Source organism: Megachile rotundata, chromosome 2 (genome assembly GCF_050947335.1).
Source record: "Megachile rotundata isolate GNS110a chromosome 2, iyMegRotu1, whole genome shotgun sequence".
Classification (NCBI taxonomy): domain Eukaryota; kingdom Metazoa; phylum Arthropoda; class Insecta; order Hymenoptera; family Megachilidae; genus Megachile; species Megachile rotundata.
The window spans coordinates 23834488-23848711 of NC_134984.1; positions in this window are offsets into that span (position 1 = coordinate 23834488).

Here is a 14224-nt window from a genome sequence, read left to right on the forward strand (position 1 = left end):
CCATGCTTCGTACGTGGTCACGCGTTATCGCGTGTGTAGATCCAAGGACACCGGCGTTATATTCAACAAGAAAATTTCATATAATCGATAGGTCAACTCGATACATTGCCAACTTTAAGAACGTACCGCCTGTTTCCTGTTACGTCCGCGACAATATAACGAGGTGTAAGTACATATACGAATGTACGTCCATAGTAGATCCAAATACCGTTTCGCTATTAAGTCATATAATATTTATCGATTACTTGCACGAAACTTATAATCGAGATCAGTAAAGTGTGGTAGTTGATCGACTTAACTTTTCGCTTCTTAACCGGTAGTTAAAACGATCGTTCGTTTCACAGAATAATACGCTATCGTTCGCGATGTTGTAGCACTTTTCGTCTTATGAACAATCTCGAGAAGCGATAAAAACTTTTTCTTGCAAGAAACAGACCGTTGTTTGATTCTTCGACGCTTACCCTCGACTTCTTAGCGCTTTCGCTACCAATTTTCTTATCTATACTACGAAAAAGGTAGGGATTTTAAATGAACTTACGTGGGTGGGTTCCTGTATTTTTTATGAATATGCAAAATTGCTCTTGGACTTTTGACGAAAGTGTACGTTTCTTTTCTCCCTGACTCCTCCAATGGAATTTTGTGGGAATGAGGCGCACGGTTGCACATTCGGCAAATATCCATTCTGGTAGCCATATCTTTTATCGAGAATTTTATTGAAAAATTTTCTTCCAATACGGAAGATAACTGCGATTCGCGTCCAACGTCCCGTTTCTTTGCGTCCCGTTAGCGCCGGTTAGACTAACTCGGAAAATTAGAGCGGTTTCGAGGATAATCGACTTGCACCGGTGTCGTCAGGGTAACGTAAACAAAAAGGAATTTGCTGTATCGATATAACTTTAGACGATGTCGAGCGGCGATCCCTCTATTAATCATTCAGGAGTATAATTTAGAATGATTTTTTTCCCTACGATATCGATGCTCGATAAGAATGCTTACTCGGAAATATCGGAATTAGCTTTTTCTTTCCTCTGCATTAAATTATGCAATACGGGGGTCTAATCAATTATTCGATATGCGTGAGTAAAACCGCTGACGTGGTATACGATAAATCGCTACGAAATATTTCACTCTAGTATTATGATAAGGAAATTCGTTCTATGTTTTATACTTTAAACGTGACATTTACTTAGAAAATATATATATCACTACGAATTATCGTTTCCATGTAACGAGGAACCATTCGTTCTCTTAAAGTTGACAGTTTCAATCGGTATTATACAATATCGATGGAAATCATCGTATTATCGAAGAGGTATTACCGGTAAAATATGAAACTAAAATTAATACAGTACAGTTTACTATACCAACCGATACTGGTATTACACGTTTTACAGGTAACATATTTACAAACAGTCGGTATCGTTCTTTGTATATTTTCGAAAAACGATCTTTCGAATGAGGGTAACTTCGGAATACCATCATGTTCCAGTTCTGGCCAAATCTTGCAAACGAGCTCCCTGTTTTTCCGACGGCTTTGACAGACGGCTTCGATAACAGAAGTCTTCTTGACCAACAGCCCTGATGATTATCACAATCCTGCTTCGTGTGCCGCCATCTAGCGGTAAAAAATTAGAACTAACGAAATTGCAGTTTCAAAAGCGTGTAGTTCACCCTGTTCGCCGGAGAGATGGCGCCACCTGTTCCATTTTCGTAAAAAGTCAATTAATATTGATTTTATTGATTAATACGCTATATATTTATGATATATTTATTAATATCGATTTTATAATGTCTTCAATATAGTCTGCGAGTCTGAAGATGCGAATTATGTGTTCAGAACAATTCGCACGCTACACTGTATCTTGCCGACGATATAGGGAATGACATAAGAATGGCAAAGAATTTTCTTTCGAGTCGGCAAAAATCATTTTCGCAGATATCTTCTTTCACGGAAAAAGAGCGTATTTGCACTATTTGGTGGATATCGGAGCATGACGGTATTTCGAAGTTTCATAGCTATTCGCGTTTATCGTGCTGTGATCGTTTCTGCAGCTTCGACATTTCGGTAGCCCGATATTATGGACCGAATAATTCAGCATTCGTCGCTAGATGGTACTGGCAGTATTGTCTAGTAGCGGTCTTTTTAAAATGGAGAGCATCGTGTCCCATGGTTTGCCACTTAATCAGAAAAATAATTAATCCCCATTCGGAAATGATACGTACGATTCGAGTTGTCTAGAAAGGAACCGAAATTGTCTTCCTAAAATTATTCCGACAAGCGCCAGTGTTGTAAGTCTGTTAATCCGTGTAAACAAATTGGATGAACTAAATCAACTGTAGCGGACGGGCGATATTAAAAACTCGACAACGCGTTAAAAACATCGATAGAATCTCGAGAACCTTAAATACATCCAATATCGGTTGTTTATCGCGATCGGACGCGACAGGTAATTCGGGAAAGGACATTAGCGTTCGTCTCGTCTTGGAGAATAACGTTGGCATTAACTAATAAGGGGTGTGGGCGCAAAAGGGCGTCACGGGTTGGGTCGATCGAAAGGTGGCGGTTCAGGAATGCTTATTCTTCCTGATTCGACCGAAAGAAGGAAGAATTGAATTAAAAAAATAGAAAACAGCTGGAAAAGGAGGAGGCGATTGTTAGGAAAAGAAGGAGAAAGGAGCAAGAGTAGAGGACGCAGGGCGTAGGAGGTGGTTGAACGAGGAAGGAGGGACGAGGAAGAGGGCAAAGATTTTGGCACCCTGCTGAGTCTCCTAATTGCCTCGCCATCCTTCCCTCGAAACGTCCAGCACGCCCTTGAACCCTCTCCTCGGTCCTCCTAACCTCCTAAAAGCCTACCGAGATCCAAACTTTTTCGTTCCTCTCTCCTATTCCTCTTGCTTCGCGCGATCCTTCTCCTTGCTCTTCTTCTCTACCATTCGTTTCTCCTCATCCAGGACGCTGAATAAGCAACATCATCTATCACACTGCGCGAAACAATATATTTGTTTTCGCCGGACCTCTTTAATTATTTACATCCAGCCCCCGCCCGAGTGGAATCCTTCAGTTTGTTTAGCCCACCCGATATCTTTGGTCTCGATAGATCTCGATAGGACTCGATAATCCCTTCCATTTTTTTCACCTTTTCCCTTCGAAACTAATCTCTGTCACGGCGGTTAATTCGACGCCCTATTCTTCTCGCAGAAAATTTCTCGAGCGAAAAGAGATCGCGAGTCGAGGAAGTCGAAGAAGACTGGGCGTAGGAAGAGTCCAAGGAAGATCCAGAGAAAGTCTGGATGCAAGGGAGCGAAGTGCAGAGAATGAATGGCTAACGATACCTTGTCGATCGATGAACGTATCATCCTTAAGTCGAATAAATTTTTCGGACGAAAAGTAAAGAGAAGATGCGCGTTCGTTTGATCACAGTGGGTGAACGGTACCCCCTTAACGACAAAAGTTCTACGATAACTCGCAGAAGGATCCGTCGAAAGGAAGACCGATTAGCAGGTCGTGGAATGTCCGTTCTGGAATCCACGGTGAACCAGATGATGACTAGGAAGTCGGTGGGCGTGGTAACGAGGGCTGAGCCCTCGCAACTAGCTCGATTCTTCTCTCGGCTCGCGTCTTTCCTCTCTTTATTTCGCTGTTTAGTTCCTTCTAAACGTTGAAGCAGGGCCCGTCCTCGACAACTATCCTACCCGGTTCTGCTCGTTCCTAGCACGGTGATAAATTACACCTCGAGATATCGGCACCTCCTCCTGTCCATTTGCCAGGGGTACGTCCGCGTCGCTCCGTTAAAAAGACACCCTTCGCGGTCGACTGGCGAGGCCCCCCTCCAAACCTAACCGCCAACACCGCTTCGTCTTCTTTGGCAGTTTCATCTGAACCTACTAGCCATAACGCATCAATCTTGACAGCAAATCGGGATCGTCCCGCACCTCGAACCTCCTCCCTCCGCCAACTCCGACTCGATAACTCTACTTCGTAAACGTCCATTGATAGGTTTACATCGGAAAGCTGACCGGAAGCTAACCGTTTTTGCAAATTTTCCAATAACCGCGAAGGTTATGGAAATTGATCGGATCGAACGCGCAAACTACTTTGGATCGTAATTTTCTGTTTAGCCGTGTAACGATATCCTTTATTGTATTAATATGCTATTTTTACGCCGAAAGTTATAAACTTTAGAAACTCGATCGCAAAATCAAAGTTCAATTCCATTAGCGAGTTACGTAGTTACGTACCGTCGAGAGCGCTAGGCTTCCCTAAGGAACAGAGAGACACAGGGAAATGTCTCGTTGTTATCGTACTCGAAAGTTATCGGGTATTGTTCGACGAGCAACGGAACTTCCTCGAGTACAAATTTCCCCAATATCAGGTTATTTTCTAGGGATTTTTAATTCCTCGTTGATCGCGCGACTCCCGTTCGGAAATAGCATGGACAGAACCGTAGGTTCGTAATTCGGTTGGATAACGGTAACGATAGTCGAAAATTCGAATTTGTTGAAATCGTTAAAGGCCGTGAAACGATCGGGAGGAGCGATTTTACGTGAATAGAGTTGCAGACCGAAGAAAGAAACAAGGGCTGCAGTATTCGAGGGAGTGGAGAGAAAAGAGAAAAAGGGGGCCAGAGCCAGGAGAGACCCGAGAGACTCAGGTAGATGCTAATGGGAACCCATTGTTTTTTCTCCTCTGTTTTCCTCGTACTGCATTGTTCTTGCAACGGGTCCAGGTTCGCTCATCAGTTAACATTGTCCGCTGCATTAGATCGGCCTTGTTCCAAATTCGAGTTGCGGTCGCGGGATACGACACCGACCTCCTATCTCCGAAGAATGCAACGTTTCGACCCTGTGTACGCGTGTACGCGCCGTACTCCGTACACCGTACGCGGTCTGTTTCGGCGAAACCGAGGAACGTGAAAAGGGAGAAAGAGAAAGATCTAAAGTAAAAGGGGGAGACAAAAGGCGAAAAGCTGCCGGTGACTGGGTGTAAACGAGCCTCTTTCCGTTGGCGATCGACTCCTTTTACCAGCCACCAGTTACACTTCCTTGTTTAGCCTCTGTTTGGTCGGCCGAACAATCGACCTACGCGTTAAACAAACAAGGGATCCTTCCTCTTCACCGAAACGAAAGATCGCCCTGTCAAATATTCGAAAGTCTCCAACGATTGTCTCGTTCGTGGACTATCGCTTCTCTCCTATGTTGCGTCTTTGCATTTCAACGTGGTCGGTTGTATCGGCCGGATAACGAGGGGATAAATAACGTTGAATCGATCGGTAATACCGAGTTGAAACGAACGAATCGATTTTGTTTCCGTTTAAAAAATGTCGATGTCGCCGGCGCGAACAGTTCGAATGTCGCTAATGTTCGTCTACTCGGTCACGGTTAATTCTCGAGCAAAAAACACGCTGTACGACGAGGAAGAAAAGAAGGGGAAAAAAAAACTAATTCTCCGTCCGATCGTCAGACTTCCAGGTAAAGGGAGCCAGAATGAAAATACTTGGCAAAGAGAATAGAAATACTTTGAGGACTAGTGGATTCCGTGGTTCAACGAGGTATTCTCCTCGGACAGGTGGCTCCAAGGAATTCCACGATCGTTCGCCCTCGTTCGACTCAATTTCCTTCTACGATCTCCTTTTTGCCATCCGCGCTCTTCGTCGCTCTTTGTCTCTCTTCGATTTCCCACAGCAACGTTTCCGTCGTTGCGATTCCACTTATTCCTCCGATCCAAGTGTTTACGGTAATAAAACAACCTTTGACACCTAGGAAGCGTCTACGCCGAACGTTTACACCTGTGGGATCGTTTTTCTCTCGCCAAGGTGCGAGCCAAACGATTTTAAAAGTCCGAACGGTCACGCGATGACGCTGTCGTTTCTTTCGGTAACTCCGAGTTGTTTCGTCGCTCTAATATATCGTTGATCATCGAGGTTAACCGTTACTACGTATATCAATGGCCGTTGTTCGATCGGGAAACGTAGAAAAATTAGTATTGTACATATTCCGGCGAGCCTGGTAGGAATGTTCGAGCACGGAAGATTCGATCGATTAACCAGACTCGTTAACTTGTTGAACAACGGATCGCGCGGTGAACATTTATTCGTGAAGGTTACCTCCGGTTCTCGGGGTGTAAAGGACAGAGAAGGCTGCTGGTTGGAAGGACGTTCGGAACAGGACCAAGTTTTTCGGGGTCAACGGCGAGTAAGTATCCTCGATCGTCGCCAGATAACGGGAGTAGCGCATAGATCATGTAGCAGGTTCGCGATCGTGAGCAGATAGGCAACATCGCGTTTTGTTCTTTCGGCGATGAGAGCAAGGATCAGATAATGTCGTGGAAGAGGGCAGAGTCGTAGAGTCGCGTAGTCGGTGGCGAAGGAACGAGGAGATCCTTGACTGGTCGTTCCGTAGCAGTTCCTGGTACCGGAAAGTCTCCGGCGAACCTGTCCGCTTCTAGGATTCGCTCAGGATCAGGTAAAACCGAGTCACCCTCGCGCGTTTCGTGCGCGCATCTGCGGTCACGAACGCGAAACTGTTAGAAGATCTTTTCTCGCGTCGATCGATAATGCTTATCTGGTCGAGTCGTGGAGGGTAATTTGTTCAGGGTGTGGAGGGACGCGGAGGATCCTCTCGTCCTTTCCTAGAGGAAGGAACACTCTTTTCAAACGCGATTTACGTGTCCGAACGAACGCTTTTCGTTATTCCGTTTCGTTCGCGCGTACGAAAATACATGCGACGAAAGTATACGTCTATGGCTAGCCGGCGGACACTCGGAACGATCACGAGGCTACGTACGACGAACACGACCGGCCCGAAGATATCGATCGATCTCCGGGAATTAAGGAATCGTGGACACGATGACGATACGCAATGCAGATTTATCGAATATTCGTGTGATTCCGAACGGCTCGGTGCGGCGTTTGTCCATGAATAGATCACGAGGAAAGACGAGGATGACGACGCGAGCCAGTCTCCTTCGAACAACGGAAAGTCGACCATGACGAAGGCGAAGACGAAGACGCGAAGGAAAGGAGAGAAGGTATCGTGTTGATCGCGACAGATACATAAATACATTAACGAAAGCACAGCTACGACGTTTGTTTTGCGTCTCTCGGAGTCTCCGACTGACTTTTTTCTCGTTATCCGGATCCGATGTTCCAGGGATATCGAGTCACTGTCCGATTCTGTCCGTTCCTTATCGCGTTATGTATCCTACGTCGATGGGTATTGCGTCGTAGATAACGCCGAAATACATCCATTATTCAGGAATTTGTTCGCATGTTACGTACGTATCGGCATGCGTGTCCAGGTTATCGCGACCGCCGTATCACCGTTGCCACTTTTACGTAAGGACACGAGTTTACGCATGCATCCGAAGGACGTTAAACGATCCTACTTTTTATTTCAACTTTTAATCCATGTTTTTACTTCTTACGATCTTTTCCCAATTTCCTAACCTTTGCGAACATTTTCAAATAACGATCGATCGATCGACGGAATAGAATTTAAAGTCGAAGCAAAATATTCGAACACGAAGTTACCCTGTTCAGGGATCCCGTTCCGAGATCGAATCGAATTTGTTCGACGTTTTGTTTTACAACCTCGACAACCATACCGACGAGACGGCTCGTTCGTTCATCTATCGACGCGTTCATCTAAAGTGCCTTCGTTCGAAGAAAAGTCGAGGACGATAGGTAGGAAAAGATTTTCGAATTTCAATCGGCTTAATATTTTTTACGCCAAGCCGAAGGTCATTATTTATCGTATTATCGAGGTAAATTAATTTTATGTCCTTACCGTGTAGCGCGAGTTATCTTTACCTGCCGAGCTGCGCTAGCAAGCCAATTTTCTCCTATACACGAATTACGTACGCGATTTCTTCTTATCCTAGTAAGCGCGCGATATTAAATTCGATGCATAATCGGAAATAATTGATTCGACGTAGAAACCGACGTAGAAACGCGACGTAAACGTTCGGAGGAAGTTTTCTCGCGATGTTAGGGACGAACGTAGATTGGCTCTCGAGCCAGGGGAGCGTTAGAAAGTGTGTCGAAACGATAGAGTATAGGAGTACAGGGTATAGGGGAACATCCGTCGACGTGAAAAGGAACGCGTCGGGTTTCGCTGGATAGGAAAACGGGCTGGCGGGGGGGTAAAATTTGTAAACCGTGGGAGTTCCACCTGCGAGACGACGACGTTCAGCTCGAAAGAAAAAGATTGTCCGTGCGTTAGCCGCGTTACATGGACAGGGCAAGCCCATAAATTGTCCATTTCAGCTATTTAAGCGATAGATCATGTTTTAAACAAAAGCGTCGCTGATCCTCGCGGGTCGAAGAGGATACGCGACGTGGCGGGAGGAAGAAAGAGCGAGAATGGGAGGGTGGGAACGGGCCGAGTTTTACGCCAACCGCAACATATACTGGACCAACCCCATAAATCCTTCATCCGACTCGACTCTGCCATCCACGCGGCTGTTTTCTAATATTTTGATTTATGCCGCTTTCACTCGGCTAATTTGCTGCCTTTTATCCTTTATTTGCGTGTTTAGGGGTGAAATTTGTCCCTCGAGCTGGGGGTTCCTGAGCCCACAATGCAACGTGGAGGATAACTTTCCGGCCACCATTGTCGTCGAAACCTCTTCGTGCCGCGTTTTTGTTCAACCTCGAAGGAACCTCGAAGAAGATCGAAAATGCTCTCTTGCGAAATCTCGTCGATCGAAAATGCCAAAAATATACTTATTCGGAATATGTCGTTTACTTCAATATTTTTTTCGCGTCTTTTCTTTCTCTCCTGTGCATTCTCGTTCCATCTCATTTCATTTTCTTTCGACTCGATACCGTAAGCGATTTTCTTTCTCTTTATAATTATGAAAAGATATCCGAAAATGTTTAATGATTTTAAAAAAAAAGAAATTCCTTCTCGAATGATAATTCGAATTATGTAGCAGAATGTTCAGGGTTTTTTTTTTCCACCGATTGTTCGGTGAATCGCGATCGTATTATGGGGTTGACGATCGGCCACGATGCGTCGCGGAATTCTACGTCATGAAAGCATCCCCCAAAAGAGGGGGGGGGCTAGGCCGGATCAAAACGAATCATTAGGAACGTTTCGGCACAATGGGACAGCCACGTGGATCCCCAGGAAGTTTAGACCCTATTCGGTCTTTTTTGTCTCTTCCTTCCAGCGACGTAACGCGCGCACACGCGACGCGACCAAATCCAGAGATCACGCCGGAACGAAAGAGGAACCGCGGGGATGCGAAAGCATAATTTACGAGTACATTCGTTCCGTTTCGATGGTTAATATACGTCGGCTATTACGACGAAAAACAAAAATATTCCTTCTAATTTTTTCATCTTTTTCTGCTAAAAAATCACGTCTACAAAAGGTCGAGAGAACAAGATATAATAACGGTATTATAACTATGTTACAACGAGCAAAACCTATTACAAAATGCATCCATAATTATCAGATAAAAGCATATATTTTGAAATTCGTGTAGAGAGTATAACTGGCAAGTGATTTTTACGCGAATACTCTCTGTTAAAATTGTAGGACGCACAGGAAGAAAGTGGAAAATACCAGTGTCAACCTCCCTTATGATCTTACGGGGTGTTTCTTTCGACGATTGGGGTGGATGTTTGGCGAGGGGATGACTGGATGGTACCGGATCGGCCATGGACGAGTAATGGCTCGGTAATATGACGGGGGTGAAACACGCGGCAACCGGAAACGATTCAATTCGGAGACGTCTCTTTTCGTTCTTCCACCCCAGCTGTTAATTTATCGTTCGGCAAGTGACGTTGCTTATTCGAATAGGCAAGCATACATACGATACGACGATAAAGTTTCGTCGGAGAATAGCACGTAAAAGAAAGCTAAATTTTATTGTCGATAGAAGAAATCTAAGCAACCGCGATACCGTATGTTACTTCAAAACCACGAGTAATATCGATCCAAGAAAATACTTTCATCGTTTTTCGATCCTTCGAATCGATCTTACGAAGCGTCGGGATGATTTTTACAAACTAGAAAATCTTTGTTCGTATCGGATTCGAAGCCTCGCTCGATAAAGACCTTGTCCATCGAAGACAAACAAGATCGTACTCTATTTTAAATAGACGTTAAACGGGAGACATCTGTCCGTGATTCTCCTTTATTCGGCCGATTTTCTCTACGTATCGCTTCGAGCATTTTACTCGAGTTGAATTTGCCGTCGCGTCGCGTCACGTCGCGTCGCGTCGTGGCGGGACAATAGAACCTCGCTGACGTCTTTGAAGCATCTGCTCGATAAGACTCGGAGGAAAACGACGAACGAGCGTTCTTCCGTTTTCCGACAATATAATAACCTAATAGAAAGAAACTTGACTATTTCCAAGCATTCTAACGCGTTCGAGCTAGAGATTAGAGCAGTTAATCGGTCGATATCGAACGAGCAGACATTTCGAGTCGCTCTGGAAGACGGACATCGGGCCACGAAAGTTTTTGACGTGAACCGTTGTCGGAGGATTAATTTCACGGTCGATGATTTTTTTTCTTGGTCGAACGGTAATGAGGCCGTCCGATCGCGACGCCCAAGAAGATACTCTTCTACGGATTCGTCAGCATTCCGGATCCATCACGAGGAATGGACTATCGTTTATCAACCGAGCATGGCTGCAGTCCGTCATAAATTATTTAATTAGTACGGTATTTAATCAACGATCCTGTCGAGAGGTCGACGATTCGCTCCGAATCGATTGCGTTGGATCCTAAGAGTACGCGCTAGAACTTTCTTTGGCGATCTCGAGGGTGTCGAGTGCGAATCGTATACATATGCGACAAGAAAATATTTTCAACGTTTCGGTAGCACCGTGACTAGTTTATCCGAGACTTTATTTAACCGAACGAATTCCGTTTCGTTTCTTCGAGTTCCAACTTTTTTTCGATAATACGATCGGCCATGGTAGAATCGAAAGAATTTTTCTGAATTTATTTCTCGGCGCAGCGGCCGTAACGCGAACTACTCTTTGGGACGAATGGAAGGAGCTTCGCGGTCGAAGCAAGACAATTTCGATGATTACGCAAGAAGAAATATGTATCAGCGTCCGCGGGGAAAAGACGAAATCGAGTAATGGTTAGGCGAGAGGATAGGAAGATAGGAGCGGCGCGAGTCCCGAATCCGGCGCTGAAGCAGGAATATCGGGATAATGCATTGGGGTCCAGACAGGCCTTGTTTATAATGGGTTGAACAAGGGTGCTAGAAGCCAGTGGGGGCTCTGGCCCCCCTAAGGCGCGGGTCTTATGGGGCCCCATAGGGACCGGCAGTGTTAACCGACGGGCAGTCTCACCGCGGTCGGTGTTTGCTCATGAGCCGCGCGTGGTATTTAGGGATAACAAGAGGGCCACTTCATCATCCGCAGGAACATAGACCCCACGATACTTTCCTTCTTCTTCGTCCTCTCTTTTTCTTCCATCGTTCTTTCCTCCGATTCTATTCTCTCCTTTCTCTCTACCATCTTCTTCTTCCCTTCCACCTTCTCCCTCTTATTTTTATTCGTTCTATCCGCGCGTTTTCTTCATATTCCCTGCTCGCCCCGCTACTTTTCTTTCTTTACAGTCTCCTTTCCCTCGAACTTTGCGTCCGAGTATCGGTTACACGGATCGAACGCCTTCCAGTTAGCGTTTCGACAAAATTCTCGTCGTTTAGCGGTTTCCAGGATTCGAGGAAACGCGCTGGACCGCGCCGCTTTGTTCCTTAAACGAGTACGAGCGTACAAGGAACCAGTTTCGAGACTGTAGCCTGTTCAGTATTTTTTCATCGACTCTCTAAGAACGAGTCTAAACCGTCGATCGAGAGGGATATTATTAAATAATATCGGTCGGTTTTAACGGCGAAGCGGTGCGTCGAACAAGTTCTTTCGATAAGGCGAATTCGAAAAATTGTCCATCGTGCGACAGCCGAGCGCGATCCTGGCGATACGAGACGAGATTCCATCGTATTCGGAATGGACGAGCGAAAAGTTTGCGCGGGCACGAGGTGCTCTAAATGGTGAAAATTCAACATCGACTAAATCGAAATCGACGAAAAGCGTAGACAACTACCGGAAGCGTAATTTCGGCTTTGAACGGTACGCGTTGAAAAGCGAGAGAACCGTGGCCGATGATGGCTGGTCGAAAATCAAAAGGACCGTCTGCAGGCGTCGACGGGGTCGATGCATATGGAAACAGGAAGGCTCTCGTCAAAAGGTCGGCGAGTGTCGTTGGTCGTTCGAGTGTCGAAAGGTTATCTCCGTCGCGGACGCGAACGCGGACGTGGACGCGGGTGTGTCGGACATCCAGGTCGTCCCCTTTCCTAGACGCACCAAATGAAATTCAATCTTTGACTACACCGGATTTGCATACTTTCCCCGGTTCGGAAGCGCCGGCGACTGTCAACGCATAAACACGGCATTACCATAAAGGGGATCCATATCCTGGCTACGAGAGCGGCGATTTTTCGGGACGAACCGGCACGGTCAAGCGAACCGGGAATCTATTTCTCGGATAGACAGATCGATCGATACAACTCGAGTTCTTTCCCGTTTTCGATCCTCGATTCTCGATCTCGTTCTTAATACGAATTCGGTCCGAATATTTTTGAAACTTTCTATGGAAATGGTCTCGCGTAACGCCATAAAATGGACCATTGGTTAGACAACGAGCGAGATTGTACGAAACAGTTGCTTCTAAATCGTACTCCTGCGTAACTTCTACCAACTACGGGGTTGATACTTTCGTTACGCGTTACATGCGAGTACTCGTGCGCGGAGACAAGACAGGTGTGAAACGTTCTTCTAAGTATGTACATTCGAAATTCGGTTCAGCTTCTCGAGGATGAAGGATAGCGAAGGAAATTAGATTGTACAGGTCGTCGAGTTAAACGTACTTAGACGGTACACGATCGGTTCGAACGATCGGAATCTCTTCCCAGATGTTCATGAATTTCAACGGACCGGCCATGGACAGGCATAATTTTTCCATTTATCCGACTGACTGGTCGAATCCGCTGCCGTGAAACGTTCGATCTATCGAGCGATCGGACGGATACACGTAAACAAACGCGCACTAATGCGAGAACGCTAATGCCATCGGTTCGAAACTAACGACCCGTCCGCTGTTTCGTCGTTTCTACCGGTTGGCCGGTTGGTGCGTCTCGTCAAAGGTAAAAACCTTCTGGACAGGTCAGCGTAGGGGAAGGCTCGAAGGTTCCCCTCGAAGGTCCCGGCACCTTTTGCATTCTTCATGAAGATCGTGGCGGCCGATCTGTCCGTCTGAACTTCTTACTGCCTCGGATAACCGCGATATCGTTCGACAAGCTCGAAACTCGATGTTTTTCTCCTCTCGACGATATCGTTCGCCGTCCAAAAACAATTTCACCGATTAATAATTTCACCGAATAAATCTGTCCCTCGAGTTTGCCGTATTAAACGTCGGTCAGTCGCCGATAGAGAATTCCTCTCAGAATTCGTTCGGAGTCTCGTCGAGTTTCGTCGAAGGATTGACGCCTCCGGTCGACTAGAAAAATGTAACGTGGCAAGAGAAAAAGGTAGTCGTCGGTACCGATACAGCGATGTTTCGCGTCGACCGGCCAACAAGCTCGTAGATCGAACGTTCTTTTTCTTCGTTTCGCTTGACCACGGGCAAATCATAGTCGAGACAAATTCAAATTTGTACAAGCTCGAAGGAACATCGTCGTGGCATCGGTTCCGAGATAAACAACGCGTTTGATCGGCTTGTAAACGTCGAATCTATCGGATTCGACACGGTCTCGTCGACTCGCATATTCAAGCGAGTCGAAGCGAGCGATCTCGCAAGATTCCGGAGCGGTATGTTCCGAGGCCGAGAGCGTGGAGCGACGCGGAAAATATCGATGACGGGGGAAAGAAGCCGATTCCAGATATTGCGCGAGCTATTTCTCAGCATTTTTATTAATACCCTTGGTCCGGGGTCTGGAGCGAGAGGCCATGGCCTCGGCAAATTAGGGTGAAGATGCCGCTTACTCCGTGAATCTTTTCGACCCTTCGTGAAAGGAGATGACTATCGTTTTGTCCTCGAAAGGACTACCGTTGCTACCGACGAAAACTCATGAATTCGACGCTAATTTATCGTCGAGGACCGCTCTACCCTTCGTCCCGTGCATCCGAGATGACGGCTCTTGCCTCCTCCTAGACCGGCTTCGAATTCTCGCCGACTTCTTCTCCCAGATTAATCGCGT